We start from the raw sequence: 24,049 nt of genomic DNA, 5'->3' as shown, positions 1-24,049 counted from the left end.
TAAGATAGGAAAGAATTAACCATCACCCCATATATGTTGCAATATGGTATAAATTAATATGACATGATATGATGTGATATGTTTTCATATAGTAAAGCATGATATGGTATATTCTATGATTGGCATGCCATGTTACGTGAAATGTGTGACAACATGCTATAGGGTGAGTTGTGCACTTCTAACATATTCTTTGAAAATGCGAAATTAATTCCATGTACAATAAAACCTCAGGACTTCACATAATCACAAACACAATATCTCAGAATCAGATATGACTTCAAAGGTCATCTAGCCCAGTCCATAAGAACAAATTTTCCCTCTACAACTTCTGTGTACAAATAGATATCCAGACTCCCCTTGAAAAATAAAGTCTCCATTAAGAGGAAACTCTACTTTCTGAGGCAGGACATTCTACTTTTGGACAGTTCTAATTTCTAGGGACAAGTTTAATTAAAAAGAACTGAAACATTACCCTACAGCTTCCCCCACATAGCTCATAGGTCTGTCTTTCAGAATCAAACAGAAAAAGCCTAATCCCTCTTCTATATGTCACCCTTCATATATTTCAAGACAGGTATTATGCATTCCTCCCCCCCCATTCCCCATAGTGATTCCAAACCCTAGCCCAAAATGCCCAGTTCCTTCACTCAATCTTTATATAATGTGGTTTCCACTCTCTTCACCATCTTGCTTTACCCTATCTGGTGCACTGCATCTTTGTCATCTTTCTTTCTAAAATGTTATTTGAAGAATTGAATGCATTTGGACAAAGGCTAATGTCATTTCCTTTGTTCTTTACATCATGTTTAGATTAATACCACATAATATATCTTGTTAAGGATTTTTTTTGGCTGTCATGTCACACTGTTGACTCATACTGATTAGCCATAACTTCCCAATCCTGAACTTGTAAAATTGATTTTTTTAGCCTGTGTAGGCTTTATGGAAATACATCTTATTATTTCTTCCTGTAATTGTAGCATATATTTTTTTTTAGATTCCTGATTCTGTCGACTAAAGTTGCCCCCTCCCAGTTTTGAGTTATCTTCAAATTTGATAAGTATGCTATTTATGGGTTCATTCAAGTTGATAAAAAATGTTGAATAATGTTTGGTTCATAATAGATTCTTGAGTCATAGTAATTTCACTAAAGAATTCCCTTCACATTGACAAAGAATCATTGACTATAATTTGGGTTCAAACATTTAAGCAATTATGATTTCATTTGACTATTTTGTCATCTAGTTCACACCTTTCTGTCTTTACCATAAGAATGACAGGGAAGATTTATTTCCAACATACCAAAATTTCCAACATACCATTCTGTTTATGGAATTTTTCAACCAGTCTAGTAATGAATTAAAAATGATTATGAGATTAGTGTGGCATGGCCTAACAGAGACAAGCTGGATAGTAACAGTGAATCACTGAACCAAAATCAAGAAGACCCTAGTTCAAACCTTTAATAGTTGTGTAATCTTGGATAAGTCATTTAACCTCTGTTTTTTTCCCTAATTTCCTCATCTGTAGAATTAGTTTATTAATAGCACCTATGTCAGAGGGGTTGTATGAGGATAAAATGAGGTATATTTATAAAGTATTTTTCAAACCTTAAAGTATTATAGTCAAAGTAGTTATTAGTATTATTAAGCTTGAAGTGATAGTTCTTTATGATCACTTCTCTTTCTAAATTCTCATAAGCCAACCCTTTCACATAGTATAGCCTAGAATTCTGCCAAGAATTAACTCAAACCAGATGGTATACAATTTGAAGACTCTATACATATCCTTTATTGAAAACTGGAACACTTTATCAGCTCTTGTTGTATGACATTACTACTCTTTTCCACTTTTTCAAAGATCACTGACAGTGTCTCAACAATGAACCTGTTCTTCAATATCCTAGTTAATGTAAGTTGCCCTCCCTTAAAAGTTCCACTTCAATACCCTCTGCCAGCATTCAAAATAATGAAGAAAAAATCTTGTTCAAAAAAGGGGATTTTTTACTTACAATATTCCAATAGCCTTTCTTATCTATCCTTACAGAGAGTAAGTAATGTCTTATTCTGATGCTCCACCATATCAAAGAAACTCTAGGTTTAGGAAAATTATTTCAGTAGAATATAAGCTGTAGTATCTTCTACCAAGCTAAAAAGGCCTCAAAATAAACTGTGTCTTTCATCCAAGTGTCACCAAGCTAATTTGAGAGAGGTTCATCCTTGGGTTTATCACAGGGTGATGACTTTTTTAGCCACAACAATTCTCAGAGATAAAACATAGAATCAGCATGAACTGAAATCAAATATCCTTGAAATCTATGTATGTTTTTTCTATTCTTTATTTAAAAATTATAGAATTCCAGCTATAATTGGGTTTAAATAAGAATTTGAGTGCTAGTCTAAGAAGTAATCAACATTCTCAACATTATTTCTATTGCAAAATGTATTCAAGTTCCAAACAACTTAGAAACTTTTGGAACTTCAGGGCAATTCAGGCTATATAAATTCCTGAATTGTTATAATAATTAGTTTAATGCCTCCACAAAGACATTGAGCTGGTGATAAAGAGAAAAGTTTTGGCTTAGCAAATGAATAAATACCCTCCATCATCCCTTTGTCCAGTATCATCATAGGAATAGAAATTACTCCTTATTCTTATTTATGCAGCATCTTATGTTTAAATGTACTTTTTACATATATATATATATTCACACATGTGTATATGTATGTGTGTATGCATCTATTATGAATGTGCATAACTGTATTTATTTTTTAAATTTTGTCTTTCCAAAATGATGTATTGAGGTAGGAAGAGCCATTATTACTATAATTTACAAATAATTTACTAATGAGAAATCAAAGCTTAGAAAGATTTACTTACTAGCCCAGCAAACAGTTAGTAAGAGACTCTTGCTTCTACAGAGGAATTGGTCCACAAGCTAAATGTTTATGTTTCCTTCCAGGGTAAGGTAATGGGGTGCAAATGCACAAAATGAAGGTTGACTGATCTCCCTGCAAGAAATACATAAGACCCCTCTCCCCCTTATTGGTAGAGATTGATTGTTCAATGTTGCATATCTTCCCAAGTTTGGAACTTGAAGAGTTGGTGGAACTTGAAAAGTCTCCAACCGTATGTCTTCTCTCTCAAAGCTGGAATCCATAAAAGATTAATGTTTCTCTTCCCTCTCCAGTGTGCAGCAACTGTATCCCTCCTGCAGGTATGGAGCATGGAGTAATGAATTTCTCAATCGGGAGACAAAGTGACTTTGAGTCACCTCAGAGAAGGTAGAAGAGCTAAAGAGAAAAAAATCTGTTTTCCATGTTTTGGGGGGTGGGAATGAGGGAAGGATTAAGAAGTATTCTGGGGGGTGGAGTGGGTGAGGAAGAATAAGTACAAGGTCAAAAAAGGGCAGAAGGAATAAAAGAAAAAAAGAAGGCTCCTAACTTGTATGAGTGTTTCAGATGGAAGAAAAAGAAAGAACAAGATCCAGTGAATAGTTGGATCCTGTGAGGAGGAAGTAGTTTCTTGTGCTTATGAAAATTGGCATACATGTTCAGCAAAAGACTTGAAAGACTCTAGACCAAGTCAGTTGCCCTCAGAAATGTCCCAGCAAAAATCTTAAAAGGAAACAATAATCAATAAGGCTACAGAAGAAATACCAATAAGTTTTTCCATGTCTAGTCCAATATCATACAAGATGTCCTAAAAATTCTGTGGACCTTCTCATTGTTGACCCACCAGGGAGGCCTAAAGTCACCAGCATGATCTCTAGTAAATTATTCTAAAGTCTCTGGGAATTCAGTCTTAGCCTGTCAAACCACATCAGCCCAAAACCAGCTCCCAGTAAAGTGACTGTGCAGAGTTCAATGTTGGGACAGAAGCCCAGATAGCCTGAGGAAGACTAAAGCCAGCACAAGCTCTGATAGGTTAGCAGGGACTGTCACAGTGATGGTTCTAAATCCAATTCACAGTTTGATAAGGGAATAAAAATAGGACTGAGGCCAGTATTCTTTTCAGGCTGCTGGGGGATAGAGATCAAAGCCAGGAACTGAGACAGTAGGCATCAGGCACAGTGATATAGTTACATTGATAGTGATAGAGTTACATGTGCAATGTCACAGTTACATGTACAGTGCTACAGTTACAGGGACAGTGATACAGTAATAGACACAGTGATACAGTTATAGGTACAGTTCCCGATTCCAGGTCAAGGTTAAGGGAGAGATCAAGCATGAGATCCAGAGCAGTGATAAGCCAGTAATATTCATTCTGCACCAGGGATTCACTACCCCGCCCAAGAGTGAGGGAAGTTCAGCTTTTACATTTTTTTTCTTTTTTCTGTAAGTAAATTTGAAGATCCTCCTCTGTTAGAAGATAAGAACTTGATGTTCATTTTACTGCTTCAAATTACTCAAAGTGTAAAAAAATGCCAATCTAAGAACAAAGTTTAGAGAAAGAAGAAAACTCCTAACAATGAAGAAATTTTGGGGGTTGAGAGAAACCTAAGAGGTAAACCTAAACAGAAAGCAATACATAATAAGTTCAAGTAGAAAATCAGGGAGAATTTTTTTTTTTAAAAAAAAGAATGTTAGGGGCAACTAGGTGGCACAATGCATAGAGCACTGGCTCTGGAGTCAGGAGGACCTGAGTTCAAATCCATTCTCAGACACTTAATAATTATCTAGTTGTGTGAATTTGGGCAAGTTATTTAACCCAATTGCCTTGTTAAAAAAAAAAAAAGAATGCTTTGACTATTAGGAATTTAGTAATAGATAGAAAAAATTAAGGAGGAAAAAAGAAAACTTGAAGAAAATAATTAGAAAAAAAGCCTAGAAAAGAAAATAGAAAACAGGATTCAAGTAATGGGCTCCATGGAGAAATGGAATAAAGCAAAAAGAATTCAATGATTATATAGGACAAAAAAGTAATATTAGACTAAAATCAACTGAAACACCAGAACGTGGATTATCAATTTGTTTTTTAATTGGACCCCCCAAAACAAGAGAAAATTTGCAAATTATCAGATCTCCTGAAAAATATGATCAGACAAAAAAAAACTTGGATATTATAATCCAATAAATCATAAAAGAAAAATTCCTAGAACTATTTGAAATAGAGAAGCAATTCATTGGTGATATGGCAAAAGAAACCACAAAATAAAGACCCAAACCAAATAACAATTAAAAAATTCAATGGGATACATCATTAAATGGCATCTTCCACCACAGAACTGCCCAAAATCAGCCATAAATCCAAAAGATAAAAGAAATTGGAGATTTCAAGCAAAGAAAGCACCAGACCAATCATAGGCAACCATAACCTACAAGTCTCTGTATCCAGGGATAGCACAAATAGGGGATTCCTCTGAGAAAGACTGGGGGTTATTGGAAATCTCCATCTGTAGACTTTGGAAGCCTTGGGAAACAGTACCAGTTATGTGACAAGGTTGATACTGACCCACATAATGCCAAACAAACCAAAATGATACATCAGCACTCAGAACTGAACAAAGTCCAGGAACTCTAACATGTCCCTAACATTCTATCTTGTTATCTCAAAAAGGGTCTTAAAAATCCAGGAGGGACTAACCCCAGGAGATGGAAGTCGACACAAGAACCAAAAAGTACCAGAGCAAAACCAAGCAGGGCCAACCACTACCCCATCCAAAGGCAAATCAGTAAGGTAAAACCCAGCCCTGACAAATCAGGAACTAAAACTAAAACTAAAACTAAAACTAAAACTAAAACTAAAACTAAAACTAAAACTAAAACTAAAACTAAAACTAAAACTAAAACTAAAACTAAAACTAAAATTAAAACTAAAACTAAAACTAAAGCTAAAACTAAACTAAGACTAAAACTAAAACTAAAATGAAAACACCACTCAGTATCAAATATTATTGGAAATGTAACTCCATAAAATTCAAAGTATAAAAAGAAAAACTGATCTCCACAAGGATTACCTAGAGGGAAAAAAAAAAAAACAAAGCAGAAGGAAAAATTAAATAAAAGCTCTTGAGCAAAGAATTGGAAAAAGAATAAGTATTTTAGAAGAAAAAAATGGCAAACTTTATTCAGGAAATGGACTCACTGAAAAGTAGAATACACCAACCAGAATTCAATGACCCCATGAAATGGCAAAAATTATTAGCCTCTAATCCAAAGACCCAAAAAAAAAAAAAAAAAAAGAAAAAAAGAAAATGTAAGATGCTTGCTGTCAAACACAACTGACCTGAAAAACTGGTCAAAAAAAAAGAATTTAAGAATCATTAGACTCCCTAAAAATGAGTTTTAAAAAATCCTATAAGTTAAATTTCAAGAAATCATAAATAAAACTGCCCAGATTTATTAAAACCAAGGGACAAAGACAAAAATTCACTACTCTCTTCTATAAAGAGCTCCCCAAAAGAAGAGCCCTCAAAATGTTATAGCAAAAAATAAGAATTTCCATAAAGGAAGAAAATGTTACATGTATTTGAAAGACGCAGTTCAAATATCAAAAAATGACAGTCACAATTTTATACACAATTTTATACTCAAAATAAAAAGAAATCTTGAAATACAGTATTTCAAAAAGCAAAAGATATAGATTCACAACCAAGAATAACTCACTCAGCAAAGTTGAGTATAATCTCATATAAGGGGGAAAATAAGCCTATAATTAAATAAAAGACTTCCAAGCATTTCTGATGAAAAGACCAGAACAAGTAAGAACTTTGAAATGTAAACCCCAAAGTTCAAAGAAACTTAGAAAGGTAAACTTGTCTGAGTGATTTGAAGGAACTTTATGATGACATAGAGCTAACATTCTAATAGGGAGAAAAGAAACAAGTGTCCCTTCAGAACTTAAATGTTTTTAAAGGGATTGAAGGAGAAATTAGGAAAGAAGAGGTCCTTTGAGATAAAGTGATTCTGCTCCTAAAGTTAGGAAAGGAGAAAGGAGAAATACATTAGTGCAGAAAGGAGAAAGAAGGGATGGAATTTGTTAATTCTCAAATTTTCTCAAAATAAAAGAAAAATATAAACATGAAGGAAGGGATGGAAGGAATAAGTATTAAATTAGCCTTAATCTTACTTGAAATAGATAAAGAAGGATTAAACATACATGTATACATATATCATTTGATATAGAAATACAGCAAATTCAGCAAAGGAACCATTAGGGGTAGGAAGAAGAGAGTTAAAGGGAGGATAATAGTGGGGATAAATTAGTCACAAATGATACAAATTTCCTGATCCTAAAAGGAGGATTGAAAGTTGGAAGGAAAGAAAAGAACTAGAATTTAAAATGTTGTCATAGATTGTTGGCATAGACAGTTGGCAAACTGTTGGAAAATGTAGATTATTAATGTAATGGAATATTATAGTTATAAGAAATGATGAAATAGATAATTTCAGATAATCCTGGGTAATTTAAACTCATTCAAAGCAAAGGGAGAAAAACTAAAAGAACAATTTACAAAAGGACAACAATATTATAAAGAAAAACAAGTGGGTACAAATTTTTAAGAGAAAATTTAAAAGGAAAAATTAGAAATCTTTAAATCAATATTGAATGAACATGTTTCAGAGATGTTATAGAGTTGTTGGAAAAAGTCATGGTTAAAATATAGATTTATAAGATGAGTTCTATGGTCTCTTTTAGCCCTAAGATTCTATGAAGTGGTAAATGTTATGGTTCTAAGCCAGTATTTTTCCCCATTAAACCACTAATTTTTTAATCTCTCTAAAATAGTAATATTCACTTTAGAAAAAGTGCTAAGAAATATTTATCAGGTTATTCTTTCTTATTGCTATGTAGATTGCTAGCATAATAATTAGCTACTTAATGAATTAAATTAATATTAAGAACCAAAATAATTACATTAATATTATTAATTGAACATTGAAGTTTCTCTATCTGAGGTCAAAGTACCTTCAAGGTGAACTATTATCTATGGATTATAGTACATACCTTGAAAAGTCAGAGGACTATTTCTCAGCACAAGACACCTAATAACCAAGAATACTTCCAACAGATGGCATGGCTAATGTCCATAAACAATCAGCAAATTAGTAGATTGTTCCTATGTTGACATTTCTATTCTCAACCTAATGGTTTGTCCAGTTAACAGATGGTTGTTGTCTTCATTAGGCACTCTTACTCCATCAAAATGGTATTTTGCTAATGTAGCAAAGTGATAAGCTATGCTTTTGTTTAATCTTTTTTTTCCCAGGGTTAATTTTTATTAAAAATCCCTTTGATATGCTTTGGGTCACCTAAAATTTTATTCTTCTGTCATCCAAGTGGTCCGTGAATCACAAACATATAGCATCACAGAAAGTTCATTTGTACTTAAAATATAGGTTTTTGTGTCAGGAAGAAACTTACGATCTTATGCTGGGAAGACTGAGGTCAGTAGATTACTTGAACATGGGAGTTCTGAACTGACATAGGGCTAAAGTCAATCACTTCAATCTCTGCCAAGACTGGATCAATATGGTAAATTCTGAGGAGAAGGAAGGGTCCATGAGGTTCCCTGAAGAGGGAAAAACTGACTGCTGTTAAAAATGGAACAGGTCAAAGTTTCCATAGCCTCAGCAATAAAGTTGAGGTATCCTACATATGCTACCTTGGTGAATTAGGAAGGTTTTTGTCTTTTAAAAAAATCACAGAAAGTGCTATACCTATTGCCAAGTGATGTCTGTCCCAATTTTCATTTCCTATGCTAATCTGGGCAACTTATTTTTTTTCAACAAAGCTTTTATTTTATTTTTTCTAATTACATGCAAAGACTGTTTTCAACATTCATCCTTTCGCAAGATTTTGGTTCCATATTTTTCTATTACCCTCCCTTCCTTTCCCCCTCCCCATGGCAGCAGTCTGATCGAAATTAAACATTTATAATTATGTTGGACATATTTCCATATAAGTCGTGTTGTGAAAGAAGAATTAGAATTAAATGAGAGGGGCGGCTAGGTGGCGTAGTGGCTAAAGCACCAGCCCTGGAGTCAGGAGTACCTGGGTTCAAATCCAGTCTCAGACACTTAACAATTACCTAGCTGTGTGACCTTGGGCAAGCCACTTAACCCTGTTTGCCTTGCAAAAACCTAAAAAAAGAAAAAGAATTAATTGAGAGGAAAAACTGAGAAAGAAAAAACATAAAAGAAGTTTTCAAAAGTAAACATAGCATGCTTTGCTTTGCATTCAGAGTCCATGTTTTTTCCCCTAGATGAGGCCCTCACAATTCAAAAGCATCCCAAATCTCCTTTGTACTCACTTCTCTTTTTTCAGCTCAAGTCTTCACTCATGTATATAACTTTCTCTTGCTGCAGTTGGGAGTAGTCCTGGATAAGTAATAGCTGATCTCATGATGTTGCTGTTAATGCTGTTAACAATGTTCTGGTTCTGTTCACTCAGCATCAGTTTATGCATATATTTCCAGGCTTTTCTAAAGTTTGTTGTTCAAGATTTCTTACAGAACATAGTACTCCATAGTATTCATATTCTATAACTTGCACAGCCATTCCCCAATTGATAAACATTCCCTCCATTCCCTCCATTTCCATTTCTTTTGTGCCCAAATTAGTGTTCGTATGCAAGACCTTCTAACATGTGTGTGTGTGTGTGTGTGTGTGTGTGTGTGTGTGTGTGTGTGTGTGTATGTTATTACCCAACCAGGACTACTTCCAACTTTAGTTAGAGAAAGTTATATATACATAAGTGAAGACTTAGGCTGAAAAAAAGAGAAGTAGGTGCAAAGAAGATTTGGGATGCTATTGAAATGTGAGAAAGGTTGGAGAGTATTTTGTTCAAAGGGGCATTTTAGAGGCCTTGAAAAGAAGGAAAAGTAGAAGGACTAGGAATATTGGGAAAGTAAGGCCTAGAGTAGAAAGAAGAGAAGGGCCATAGTTGAAGGGAGACTCTACCTGATTAGAAGAATCTGAGAAGGAAAAGCTGAAGAAGTTGGTGGAAGAGGTCATTTAGACAAGTTGGTAAGAAAAGATGAGATGTAAATAAGACAAGGCAAACAAAGTTGGTTGTGGTTGTCAAGATGCTAATGAAGTGAAAAGTTGCTGATACTTTGAGAGGAGTGACAGATTTAGAGTTAAAGACCCTCAAGTAGTTTGTCATAGAAGTTCTACAGGGAAACTGCTAGTAAAAAAAAATATTAAAGAACTGAGAATCTCACTTTTAACAAATATGAAGAGAAATTTTACAATAACTCACATTAGCATATATGATGTTTGTGTTTCTATCATGACTAAGAGAATATTACCTTTGCTCATAATGATGGCTCTTTAATTTCCTAAAAGAGAATGTCAAGAAACTCAAAGAATGACTCTCCATTGTCCAAATTATCAGACAGAAGGAAAAAAAAAGATTCAAAGTGAACCAGCAATTAGACAAGGAATTTGAAATTGCAGAGGAATTGTGTGCTATATCAGGAGATCAGAAGGTGGAGAGTGTCTCAGACAGACATATCTGGAAAAGATCTGAACTTTAAAAAGCCAAGGTCTTCCACTGCATCCAAGGCCATTTCCAGACTCTGGAGAAGAAAGTGAAGTTGGTGACTTTGTATAACCCTTCCTCATTTAAATCCAATTGACTTGCATGTCATGGCATTACTTCCCTGATAGCATGGTCTTCTTTGAGAATGAAAGACAAACATTAATCAACTGCATCTACTCCTACTCTTCTTACTGTTCCTTATATTCCTTGGTATACATCCAGGTCTTGTCCAGATCAAACCCAGTAACTGTAATTGTCCCACAGGGCTTTGTCCTTGGTCCACTCTTTTCTATATATATCCTATTTCACCTGGTGATCTCACCAGCTCATATGGATTCGTTTATCATCTCTATGCTGCCAATTCTCAAAACTACTTAGCTAACGCGATTTTTTTGGACATCTCAGATTGAATATGCCATAGATATTTTAAATCTAATGCATACAAAACTGAACTTAGTTCCCTTTTCTTAATTCCCATTCCATTTTCCTAGCTTCCCATTACTTCCAAGATTATCTCACCAGCTTTCCAAGCCACCCAGGTTTCCAACCTAGATGTTGTTCTCAATTATTCAGTCTCTCACCTTTCATATCCAAACTGTTGCCAAGTTCCATCAATTTTACCTCTGTAACATCTAACCCTCCTCTGATAAGACCATCATCACTTCATGTCTTAATTTTTGCATTGCTTGCATTTGACCCTATTCTGAGGCACTCTCCACCTTCTGATCCCCAGACATAGATCACAATTTTTCTCTGAAATTTCAGATTCCTGATCTAATTGTTGCTTCAGATTGAATGTATTTTTTTCTGTCTGATAACTTGGACAGTGGAGAGTCATTCTTTGAGTCTCTTGATTTTCTCTTTTAGGAGGTAAAAGAGTCACCATTATGAGTCACCATAGAACTACAAATATCACACACTGTATGCATCCTCCACTCAGCTGTCAAAGAGATCTAAACAAAAATACAAGTCTGATTCAACCCTGTATTTAAAAACTCTTATTATTCCCTACTATCTCTCAGATCAAATCTAAATTTCTGTTTGATGTTCAAAACCTGGGCTCAATCAGAGTTGTTAAGGATCCTAGCTTTAAAAAGATCCTCCACTGCATCTCCAGTTGTCCTGATTCATGTCTGGCCACTGGACCCAGATGGTTCCAGAGGATAAAATGAGGCTGATGACTATACAGCACCCTTCTCACTTCATTTGCATGTCATGGCATCACCACCCTGATGTTGTGGTCCTTTTAAAAAATGAAGGACATGGGGCAGCTAAGTGGTGCAGTGGATAGAGCACCAGTCCTGGAGTCAGAAGAACCTGAGTTCAAATCCAGTTTCAGACACTTCATAATTATCTAGCTGTGTGATCTTGGGCAAGTCATTTAACCATGTTGCCTTGCAAAAACAAAAAACAACCCCCCCAAAATATGAAGGTCAAACAGCAACAACAATAACCTGTCCTTCTTACTTTTCTAGTATTCTTCCATCTTATTCACCCTCCATTACTGTGATCCACTGACATTGATTTCCTTGCTGTCCCTCACAAAAGACTTTCCATCTTTTGATTCTAGGCTTTTTTCACTGACATCCCTTGCCTGAAATTCTCTCTCTCTTCCCCTTCATCCCATTTTCCTCTCCATCTCAGCTAAAAACTCCAGTTTCTACAAGAAGTCTTTATTTCCAGTGCCTTCCTTCTGATGAATAGATCCAGTTTATCCTGCATGTAGTTTGTTTCTACATACTTGTTTTACATAGTGTCTCTCCCATTAGGCCTAACTCCTTGACAGCAAGGACTGTCTTTTGCCTTCCTTTGTACCCCCCAGGATTTAGCACAATGCCTAAGCAGTAAGTGCTTAATAAGTGATAATCAACAACTTAATGATTGATGGTAACAACACCATGTAAAATTTTCTTAAGATCTCCTCTCATCAGAAAAGGGCAGCATTCCCATAAACACGAGAAGAAATATTTAGATTTTCAGAAGAGCAAAACATATTTCTCAAGGCTGTGTTCCACAAAACTCCATTCATATTATCAGTATAACCTTAGAAGTAAGTGTCCATGTGATTTTCTGCAAGGTCACTTGAATTCCCTAACTTCTGTGTCTCTGCTCACCTCTGGGAGGTAGGTTAGTCATCTCAAATGGAAGTGATCCCTTTCCTGGCTCATCAAGGCATTTATTGCTCATTATAGTTGCTATTCCCATCCTGACTAATGGTGTCAATGTGTCAATCCCTCAAATACACCATTAGTTTGTCTGAGATATTACTCTAGACCCAAAATGAAATTTGAAAAGTGACATGCCACATGCCTCTTTTTCCTAAGAAAGTTCCTGAATACCAACTTGGGGGGGGGGGTTCAAAGAAAGTCATTTCTTCTTCTTCTTCCCCTGAGCTTGAACCATTTTCCTCCCAACCCCCTTTCTACTGTCCAAGTCCCATACCTGTGTAGTATACATGGTGTCAATTCCAGGATTTGAATGAAATAAGAACTGACAGTGTGGAGTCATGCTAAATGCTTAACTACGAAGGAACCATGCAATTATCTTTTGTCAGAATTCATTTTGTCAGTTCTTCATTGCTCTTCAAGTTATATCCCACTAATATCAGAAACTTTGAGGAATATGAGAATAAGATAAGGAGAAACCTCTACAAGGAATATCTACATATCTTGGTAACAACACTCAACTTTGACATCAATGGGGGGGGGGTCAAAGTGGCTGAAAAATTTGTGCTCAGAGTTTGTCAAATAAAAGGCAATTTATGGATGTCTTAGGTCCCATAACGAGATTTCTTTTTAAGAAAGGGGTATGACATAAAAGCTTGGTTGCAAAGGATATCAAGGCTAATCAAAACTGTCATTCCATTGCTAGTCTACCTTCCCCCTCCTTCTTGATTGCTTTGGTTCTGCACTTCCACCTCCACCCTAATGATTCAAGATCCCTACTCCTGGTCATCTTCCCTGCTGGAGACTCAAGGACTTCCAGGTCTTTCAATCTGTCCTGCAACTGAACCTTCTTTTATATGTATATCCTAATTAGAGCATGAAGTCCTTGAAACCAGGAGCTGTCTTGACTTTTCTATTTTTATTCCCAGGATATAGTACAATCCTAGACACATCGTTAACACCTAACCACATATATGTGTGTATATATATATATATATATATATATATATATATATATATATTTATATATATATATATATAAAATATATTTTCATTCAAATCCCTGTCAATGTTTCATTGATTAGAATTCAAATCCTATGTCTATCTGTTAGTACCTGTATGCATTTGAACAAGTCATTAAATCTTTGTACCTCATCTTCCTTCATCTGTAAAATGAATGGATTGGATTAGATTATTTCTAAAGCCATTTCTAATCCTGCCATTTTGTAATCCTATGAGATAGATCCATCTGTGCAGAGATAACACAAGAATAGTATATAGCAGTGGTACCAAAGTCAAATAAAAATGGGGCCACTAATCTGTATATAAGAATCTCTGTGGTGTCACATACCAAGGACTATTTTAGTTCTTTTGTAATGCAGACTCCAGTCATCAGAACCCAGTCAGCTAGTTAGGGAAGCACATGGAATTTTTAAAATGTCTTTCTTTTACTCTTTTTTTCTCTCATGTCTATATCTCTTAGTTTAAACTCTTATTTGACATAATGCTTCTTTTTACCATGGTGCCAATTATTTGTGCAAATCACAGGAGCTTAGTAGAGAAAAATGAAAGGTAACAGTGATCTTTACCCTATTTCTTACCAAAAACCAAACCAATAACCATATTTTCTATTATTCCCTTTTACCAAAATGTAAATAAAGGGTATAAAGTCTTGGGTTTTTTATGATTTTTTTGTCTCATGGTTTTGTATAATGCCTAGCATACAGTAAGTGCTTAATAAATGATGATTTGATAATTATTGTGTTAATAATAAAATAATTTTGAATTGGAGTTATTGTTATAATAGCTTATAAGTTATTGTTATATGATACAATTCAACAACTTAAAATTGGAAATTTTAAGTTTTTTCACAATTCATACATGTATTAAAGCCAGGAAACTATTTAGAGAGACAGCATAGTATGTCTTCTCAGCTTCTTTTCTCTGTCACTCTGAGAAAAAGCCCTAAACTAAGAGTGAGGAAACTGGATTCCTAAATTCTGATTGTCATTTATAAGCTGTGTGAATTTAGTCAAGTCACTTACCACCTCTGAGCCACAGTTTCTTTCTCTGTAAAATAAAATATCTAGACAAAAATATCACTATAGTTCTTTCCCATTTACAATCCTATGCATGCTAAAGGTAATTCAAAAGGTACATTTGCATACCCAAAAAATTTTAAATTTTTTTCTCCTTATTAATGACAATGTTAGCAAGATTGCTGTTTTCTTTTGAAATAGTATTAAATTAACAACCTAAAGACATAGTTCCCTTCCATCATCCCAAACTAAAATATCCACAGCCTCCACTTCCTTTATATGTATTATCTCCTATAACTAGAATTAAAAAGCTAGTTTAGTACATAGAACCTTGAGATTAAAGCTAGAAAAACCTGGGTTCAAATTCAGTCTCAGATACTTACTTGTTGTGTGACCCCAGTAAAGTCACCTGATTTCTTTCTTTTAAGCCACCAGAGAAGCCACCAGTTATTTTTGTCAAGAGAACCCCACATGCTATGGTTCATGGGATCACAAAGAGCTGGATGAGTGAACAGCAACAAGTAATACTTTTGTACTTGTATCTAGTTGTTATTAGAGTACTTGGTGTAGAGTAAATGCTTGCTCAATAAATGCTTTTTTTCAGAATATATTCAGAATAATTCTAATTAATAAAATACTCTACTGGAGACTTTTTAGATCATTGCTTTGATTCCTAAAAGAATGGTTCCATTTCCATACTTTATAAGTCAATGAAAACTATAAAATGTATACTTCAACAAATTCACAATTTTATCTAGGAAGATATTTACTCTACCAGTATCGTTAGTCAGTCAACAAGTATTAATTTAGTGCTTACTCAGGACCAGGCTTAGGTCAGATCATGACTCTTCTAAATCTTCTTAGCTTTCTATATATCCTTCATAGTATAGATTAAATCCATCACCTATTTTCAAGTACATTGTTCGAGGGTTGAGTTTTTTACTTTATTATTTGTTTTCCCCAAGATTTAGTACAGTGTCTGGTACATGAAAAAATAAATGTTTATTGTTTGATTGATATGTTTTCCATATCTCTAACTCCCCAAGTGACATTTCCCACTGGATATCAGTTGGCAACTAGGATAGGAATAGAAAACAAAGGTTTACAACCTCTGAGGCTATATACAAAAGCAACTGTTTCTAAATACAAGGACTAGATAGACAGGAGAAAGAAAGTCAAATGAACTTGGTGCTAAGTGGGGGAACTGAAATGCATACTCACCTGGAAAGATATTTGCAATGAAACATACTGAATCCACCTCCTTCTGGGGAGGAGCTTGCTCACCAAGAGAAAGAGCTAATGCAGAAAAGAGAAATGGAACAGAAAGTCAGAGGAGAGAGAAAGACTGGGTAAACAAAAATCCCATACAAAAGGAATCAATGAACATAGTCATGTGAACTGAGAAGTGAGAAAAAATGGGGAAATTAGGGAAAGTGAGACTTAATTTCTTGATCCCCTCCCTAAAGAGACATTTTCTTTACTATAGGTTGAGCCATTTCTGCATTTACTTTTAAGTTAAATAAAATTATTTGGCATTAGATATTTTATTAGCCTGAATGCTTTGGTGGAAAATGAGAAATCTTTTATGATTATGGAAGATGGACCTGATCCATTGCCAAGATTTCCCTGGATGGGTTTATGCTAGACAGATTTTGTAAGAAGCTCCCCTAAAAGTACATCCAGGTTCTTATGTCAGAAAGTATTCTCTGATACCAGTTTACTCCCAAGAACTCATCTAAAACCTTCACCAAGCCCTCTGAATTCAAGTATATAGATCCAGCTCCCTTTTGGAAAGTTAAGGCAATGGAATAATCACCTGTCTCTTCCAATTAGCCTATTCTCTTGCAACCAACTGACCCATGTTCAATTGATGCAACCTTTCTTCTCTTTGACTGTTAGATTCTTATTTGAATATTTGTTGGCACCCATCAATATCTATGCTCAAGGTGCCAGGTTCTATACAGGTCCTAGATTCTGTTGTCTCCCTATTTATTATCCATATATCTCTCTCTCCTAGTCTCCATTTCTATATCCCAACTCCCTATGTGTCATTTTTCACTGGATATCCCATAGGCATCTCAAATTCCATATGTCTGAAATAAAATTAATTATCTTTCTCAAAAACCCCATCTTCCAAACTTCCTTATTTCTAGCAAGGATATTATTACTGCTCTAGGTACCCAGGGTTGTAAATTCAGGGTTTTTTTATTCCTCAGTTTCCCATACCTTACATATATACAAACAATTACTAGGTCTTCTCAAGTGTACCTCTACAACACATCTCTCATTTGTCTCCTCTAAAATTATAGAGCCTTAGTTTGGGTCCTCATTATTTCTCAACTAGACTATAGCTTTCAACTCTCATCTTGACTGGACTATTAGAATAGCATCCTATACTCATACTACTGAAGCAGCTTCCTGATTACCTTCTGATTATCTGATTAGCATCTTCAATCTGTCTTCCACATAACTGCCAAACAGACATTTCTAAGATACCATTCTGACCATATCACTCTCTTGCTCAATAAACTCACCTCTAGGAAAAAATTATGAATTCATCTGTTTGCCTCCTCCTCAGTTTTATTAAACCTTACTCTCCTTCAACCTTACTTGACCTTTCCAGGTCAGCCTAAACTGGGCATTTTTCTATTCCTCGCATAGAACATTCTATGTCTGTTTACCTTTGGACAAGTTATTTACTATGCCTGAAATGATTCCTTCTCTCTCTCTACTTCTTATATTCTTTATTTTACTTTAAGAATAAGTTCTAGGGGCAGCTAGGTGGCTTAGTGGATAAAGCACCAGCCCTGGAGTCAGGAGTACCTGGGTTCAAATCCAGTCTCAGACACTTACTAATTACCTAGCTGTGTGGCCTTGGGCAAGCCACTTAACCCCATTTGCCTTGCAAAAAAAAAAGCTAAAAAAAAAACCAAGAACAAGTTCTAGTGATATTTTCTACATTTGATCTTTCCTGATTGATCAGCTGCTACTGTTTTTTTTTAAAAAAACTACCTTCTGTTACTTTGCTTTATTTGATAGAATTCAAGTTCCCTAAGAGCAGGTACTCTTGCACTTTTTCTTTTGCATTCATATTGCCTAGCATTGGTATATAGTAGGTATTTAATAAATGCTTATTGATTGTTATAAGGAAAATGTTGTCATATAATGAACAGTCCTGAATTTGGAGTCAGAGAATCTTGGTTTCATACTAGAATTGACCCTTACTACCTTGTAATGTTAGGAAACTCACATAAAATCTCTGAACTCAGTATCCTCCTCTGTAAAATGAGTTTGTTCTTTAAGCTTTTTTCAATTTTAATTCCCATAACACTATGGTTAATAGGCTTAAGAGACCTCCCTAATCATTATAGAGACCAGTTACATTCTTCCACCAAAGATCTTTTGTAATTGATATTTGAGACATAATATCAAGCTAGATGGTAAACCAATAATCATTTATTAAGTATCTGTGATATAGAAGACATTGTAATTCATACAAACAAAATTAAAAATAGCCTCTGCCCTCAGAGAAATTAAATTCCCTAGGAGGATACATGTCATATGATTATTTGAGAAGATAGCACTATTGGTCTAAATCTTATGTTTATTTATGTTCCTTTGTAAATAACAATCAAGCAACAAGGCAATACTAAAATGGAAGGAGAAAGAAAAAAAAAGATGTAACAAAAAATAGAAGACAGAGTAGAATTAAAGAAAACTCTTTTTATATTTTCTATTTGCCAGCACTGCTCTAAGTACTGGGAATACAAATACAAGCTCAAATAAAAGACAATTATAGGATCATAGGTCTAGAGCTTGAACCTTAGAGGTCATTGAAACCTACCCCCTCACTTTATAAGGGAGGAAAATAAGAGGTACAGAGAGATTGCAAAGCTAAGATTTGGACCTAGCTTCTCTGATTAAAAATCAAGGTGGAATAAAGAGTGGAATTTCTGCCAAAACGCTCAACAAATTTGTAGAGACAAAAATATGCTATATAAAATGGTGTTCTTATTCTAATATTACCACTGGATACGTTTTCAAAGGAGAGACAGACAGACAAACAGACAGAAAAAGAGAGAGTCAGAGAGTTCAATCTTTTTCCCCCTCAGGATAACAATGCAAGGGAATCAAAGAGGTCAGTTGATAATACTAATAAATGAATAGATCCGTTAATAACCTTCATTAAAAAGAACTTCACAAATGGCTTAATTTGAATTTCCAATACTTGATAGGTTTCAAACTCAGAGTGATTATTTTCAGTACCAAAGATCAATAAACATTTTCCAGCGCCAGTTCCCAGAGAACCAGGTACATTTCCAACAAGACTACAGCTAACAAAGCATATCCAGATGCCAGATAAACACTGAATTATCTCTTTTTAGATCACTTTTTTCTAAGGCAAAGGTGGATATTATAAAAAAAAGGCAAGACAAGAATTAATCATACTTACTCTGACCTCCTCAGGTAGATTTGAATTACATTTCCAGATGGCCTGTGAAAATCTTTCATGTCTCTTGCTCCATTAGTTGATACACTTAGCAAAGGCTCAGTAATGAACAGACATACTTTTCTAGTCAAGAAGGAGACACGACCACACATTCTCTTTTATCTATTCTTCAGTGGTTTCCTTTTGGAGGTCACAGGTTTAATTGTGGGTGGTCCCTGCAGAGTCCCTCATCCCTGAGGCTTTTTTAAAATGATCCATATTAACTACCAGGATCACTGCAGCTCAGGGACAGTAGTCTCAAGATTTTTTCAGTCTTCATTCCACCTACCATAACCAGGGATGGGAGAAGGGATGATGCCATAAAGAATTTATTTAGTGCTCTGAAATTTCCTATAGCCCAAGGGGAAATTTTCAGAAGCTTCCTTAGAAGGAGATTTTATTTCACATCTATCTACCAGAAAAGAATATTTCTTTTGGATTGGTACCTGCCTGATATTATCAGAATTGTAAAAAGAACTTGTTTTCCATTTCCTTAATTAGAGATCAGTAGGAGTTAACTCTAAAGTGGGTACTTTTTGACAAGTCCCAATTTCAGGTTAGAACTTTAATTCATAAATATCAAAAATCTACATAAGTAGAAGGGGCATGGGAAGGAAATATCGAGAAGAAGGATGAAATTCACCCTTGTATAAACAGATACCTCAGATTATTTGTGCTATTTGCACTGTTATTCTTGTTCCTTGGGAAGTTTCCTGAAGATCTCTATGTGTATTTTGAAAGTTGGAGCTACATGTATCACCCCTTATTACCTACCCTCAGGTTCAATGTGGACTTATTTGGTGTAATCACCTGTGCAATTCACAATCTGAATTCCCCTCCCATCCATTCTCTACCAGAAGACCATATAAGACATGAAAATTCAATAGTAGAAATATTTAACTAAAAAATAAAATCTTATAAAAACAACAAGAATGTAGTAAAAGAATTCTTGGCAACATATACATCCAGGACTATGTATTAGGGAATTCATAATCTCCCTATGATTCTTTTCAGTATCTTCCTAATTCACAAGTCCAGTAGTAAATGCTTAGTGCCAGTCTACAGAGCAATTGAAATCTTTCATCTTGGTTCTAGAGTCAGCAGGGTCACTCCATAATATAGGATCACAAATCTAAAATTGGAAGGGACCTCCAAGACCATCCAGTGCAACATCCTTTCCTTTACAGGTGAGGAAACTAAAGGTCAGGAAAGTTAATTGACTTATCTAAAGCCACATGGGCAGCTAGGTAGTGCCATGGATAGAGTAGGTCTGGAGTCAGGAAGATTCATCTTTGTCAGTTCAAATCCAGCCTCAGATGCTTACTAGCTGTGTGACCCTGGGCAAGTCATTTAACACTGTATGCTGGAATTGGTGAAGGAAATGGCAAGCCACTCTAGCATCCCTGAAAAGAAAATTCCAAATGAGAGTACAGAGAGTCAAACATGATTAAAAGTTCTCAACAACAACAACAAAGTCACAGGGGTAGTGCTACATTGACAATGGTAGGCTTTGAATTATTCTGAATCCAGAATCTGTATTCTTTCTTTAGTACCTTACAACCTGGGTCCAGGAATGCTGTGACTATTCTTGTCCATGTAATCCTCTTCTATCTTCCTTTGCAAGTGTAGCCCCATTATGGGTTGCTTCACCTATATCTGTTCTTAATTCTACAGTTGTTTCATTTTAAACTTCTCATCTCATTGATCTCTGCTTGATCATCAGAATCCTTACCTAGTGGCATCACCACACTGTAGCCAATAATTTTCTCCTAATAAGAGATGCTTTTTTTGATCCAAAGCATTGTAGGAAATGAAATCTTAATGATCAAGTACATATGTATCTGTACATATCCTTTGATCCCTGATTTGTTTACCTACTCTTTATTTTTTTATTTTTTTTAATTTTGGAAAGGTTTTATTTATTTTGAGTTTTATAATTTTCCCCCAATCTTGCTTCCTTCCCCCCACCCACCACAGAAGGTAATTTCTAGTCTTTACATAATTCCCATAGTATGCATTGATCCAAGTTGAATGTGATGAGAGAGAAAAATCATATCCTTAAGGAAAAAACATATAGTGAGATATAGCAGAATTACATAATAAGACAATTTTTTAAATTAAAGGTAATAGTCTTTGGTCTTCGTTCAAACTCCACAATTCTTTCTCAGGATACAGATGGCACTGTCTATTGCAGATATCCCAAAATTGTGCCTGATTGTTGTCCCGTTGGTATGATAAAGTCCATCAAGGTTGATCATCACCCCCATGTTGCTGTTAGGGTGTACAATGTTCTTCTGGTTCTGCTCATCTCACTCAGCATCAGTTCATACGAATCCTTACAAGCTCCCCTAAATTCCCATCCCTCCTGGTTTCTAATAGAACAATAGTGTTCCATCAGATACATATACCACAGTTTGTTGAGCCATTCCCCAATTGATGGACATTCCCTTAGTTTCCATTTCTTTGCCACCACAAGCAGAGCTGTTATGAACATTTTTGTACAAGTGATATTTTTACCCTTTTTCATAATCTCTTCAGGGTATTAGGTTCAGTAGTGCTTTTGATGGATCAAAGGGTATGCACATTTTTGTTGCCTTTTGGGCAAAATTTCAAACTGCTCTCCAGAAAGGTTGGACGACTTCACAGATCCACCAACAATGTATTAGTGTCCCAGATTTCCCACATCCTTTCCAACATTGATCATTGTCCTTTCTGGTCATATTGGCCAGTCTGAGAGGTATGAAGTAGTACCTCAGAGATGTTTTAATTTGCATTTCTCTTAAAGAAATTTTTCATATGACTATGAATTGCTTTGATTTCCTCAGCTGTAAATTGCCTTTGCATATCCTTTGACCATTTGTCAAGTGGGGAATGGCTTGTCTTTTTAAAAAAAAAATTGACTCAGTTCTCTGTATATTTTAAAGATGAGTCTTATGTCAGAAACACTAGTCATAAAAATTGTTTACCAATTTACTACATTTCTTTTGATCTTGGTTACTGTGGTTTTGTCTGTGCAAAAGTTTTTTAATTTAATGTAATCAAAATTATCTAGTTTATTTTTAATGGTGTTCTCCATCTCTTCATTGGCTATAAATTGCTTCCCTTCCCATAGATCTGACAGGTAAACTATTCTATTCTAAACTATTCTAAACTAAACTATTCCTTGATCTTCAAGTTTGCTTATAATATTTTTTTATGTCTAGATCCTGTATCCATTTTGATCTTATCTTGGTATAGGGTGTGAGGTGTTGGTCTAATCTAAGTTTCTTCCATATTAACTTCCAATTTTTCCAACAGTTTTTATCGAAGAGAGAGTTTTTATGCCAATAGCTGGACTCTTTGGGTTTATCAAACAACAGGTTACTGTGATCATTTCCTTCTATTGCACATAGTCTATTCCACTGATTGACAACTCTGTTTCTTAGCCAATACCAGACAGTTTTGATGACTGATGTTTACCTACTCTTAAAGAAATTTTCTTTCTCACAGTTGGCATCATGTTTGGAGACTTAAGTAAAATAGTTTTCCAATGAAAGAAATACTTTTTCAAATGTCATAAGAAAAATCAATGAGTTCCTTGAATTGACAGCAAAAGCTACAAAGGACAGTCAGAATCAGATGGAGTATGGTAGTAGTGAAAATATGGTACTGTCAGAGAAAGTATTGAATTTGGAGTGAACATTTCTGGGTTTGACTCCTGAATCTCCCATCAAAAAAACACCTTGTGACCTTAAGATAAGAAAGTCATTTAATCTCTCTGTCTATTTTCTCATTTGTAAAATGAAGGAAACTCTAAAGGGCCCTTTCATCTGACCTAGAGTTCCACTCAGGTGTACACAGTAATGGTAGTTCAGTTAGATGAGTCTAAAGGTAAAGGAACACCTATAAAGAGCTTGCCACAAATTAGGTCAAATATCTTTCTGAACAAGTTCTAAAACTGCAACACTTCCAAGCAAACAACCAATTAAAAAAATTTTTTTTCAAGTGTCTACAGGCTTCAACCAACACCTATTTTCCTGTGTTGATTCCCTGGGGAAAAGGTACATTTACAACAAGACCCTAATTAATAAAAATCTAACCCAATGCCAAAAAAAACCTCTTCAAAAATGAGATTTTATCAGCAAAAGTTCTCCTTCCACCAAAGTAGATGACTCTCCACTCCTTCCTTGGTAAATATTCTCATATCTTGATATGAGCTAAATATCCATCATCTAATGGATGACTTTTCTGTCATTAAATTCTATTAAATACATTTTTGAACTCTGCCAGGTCTTTTAGAACTATGATATTATGGAAGAAATTTATTTAAAAGGGTGTTTCTAGATTTTGTTTCCATGGTTTTGTTTTTGGGGGGTGGGGTTTAGGGCAGAAGGTTGAAGCTCTAGCCTCTCTATTATAGTATAGAATACTTCAAGAAAGGGATCTTCTGAAACTGGTAAGGGAAAGAGGAAAGTTCCATGCACATCCTTTCCTTTCCTTATCTATCCTACCCTCATTCATTCATTCATTCAACAACAAGCAAGTACTGTCCTTTGATTTTTGATGAATTATTTGGCATTTCAGTTCTGCTTTTTTTTTAAGAGGATTAATTGGGGCAGCTAGGTGGTGCAGTGGATAGAGCACCATCTGAGTTCAAATCCAGTCTCAGACACTTAATAATTGCCTAGCTGAGTGACCTTGGGCAAGTCATTTAAACCCGCTGCCCTAAATAATTTTTTTTAAAAAAAGAGGATCCATTGTACTGTTTGAGACAGAAGATTGAGGAGGGGGAAAATTCAATTAGAAAAGTAGGAAGAAAATTATAAATATATGATTTTTTGTTGTTCAATTGTTTTTCAGTTTTGCCTGACTCCTCATGATTCCAT

Source organism: Macrotis lagotis, chromosome X, assembly GCF_037893015.1.
Source record: "Macrotis lagotis isolate mMagLag1 chromosome X, bilby.v1.9.chrom.fasta, whole genome shotgun sequence".
Taxonomy (NCBI): domain Eukaryota; kingdom Metazoa; phylum Chordata; class Mammalia; order Peramelemorphia; family Peramelidae; genus Macrotis; species Macrotis lagotis.
Note: the sequence above shows the minus strand (reverse complement) of the source record.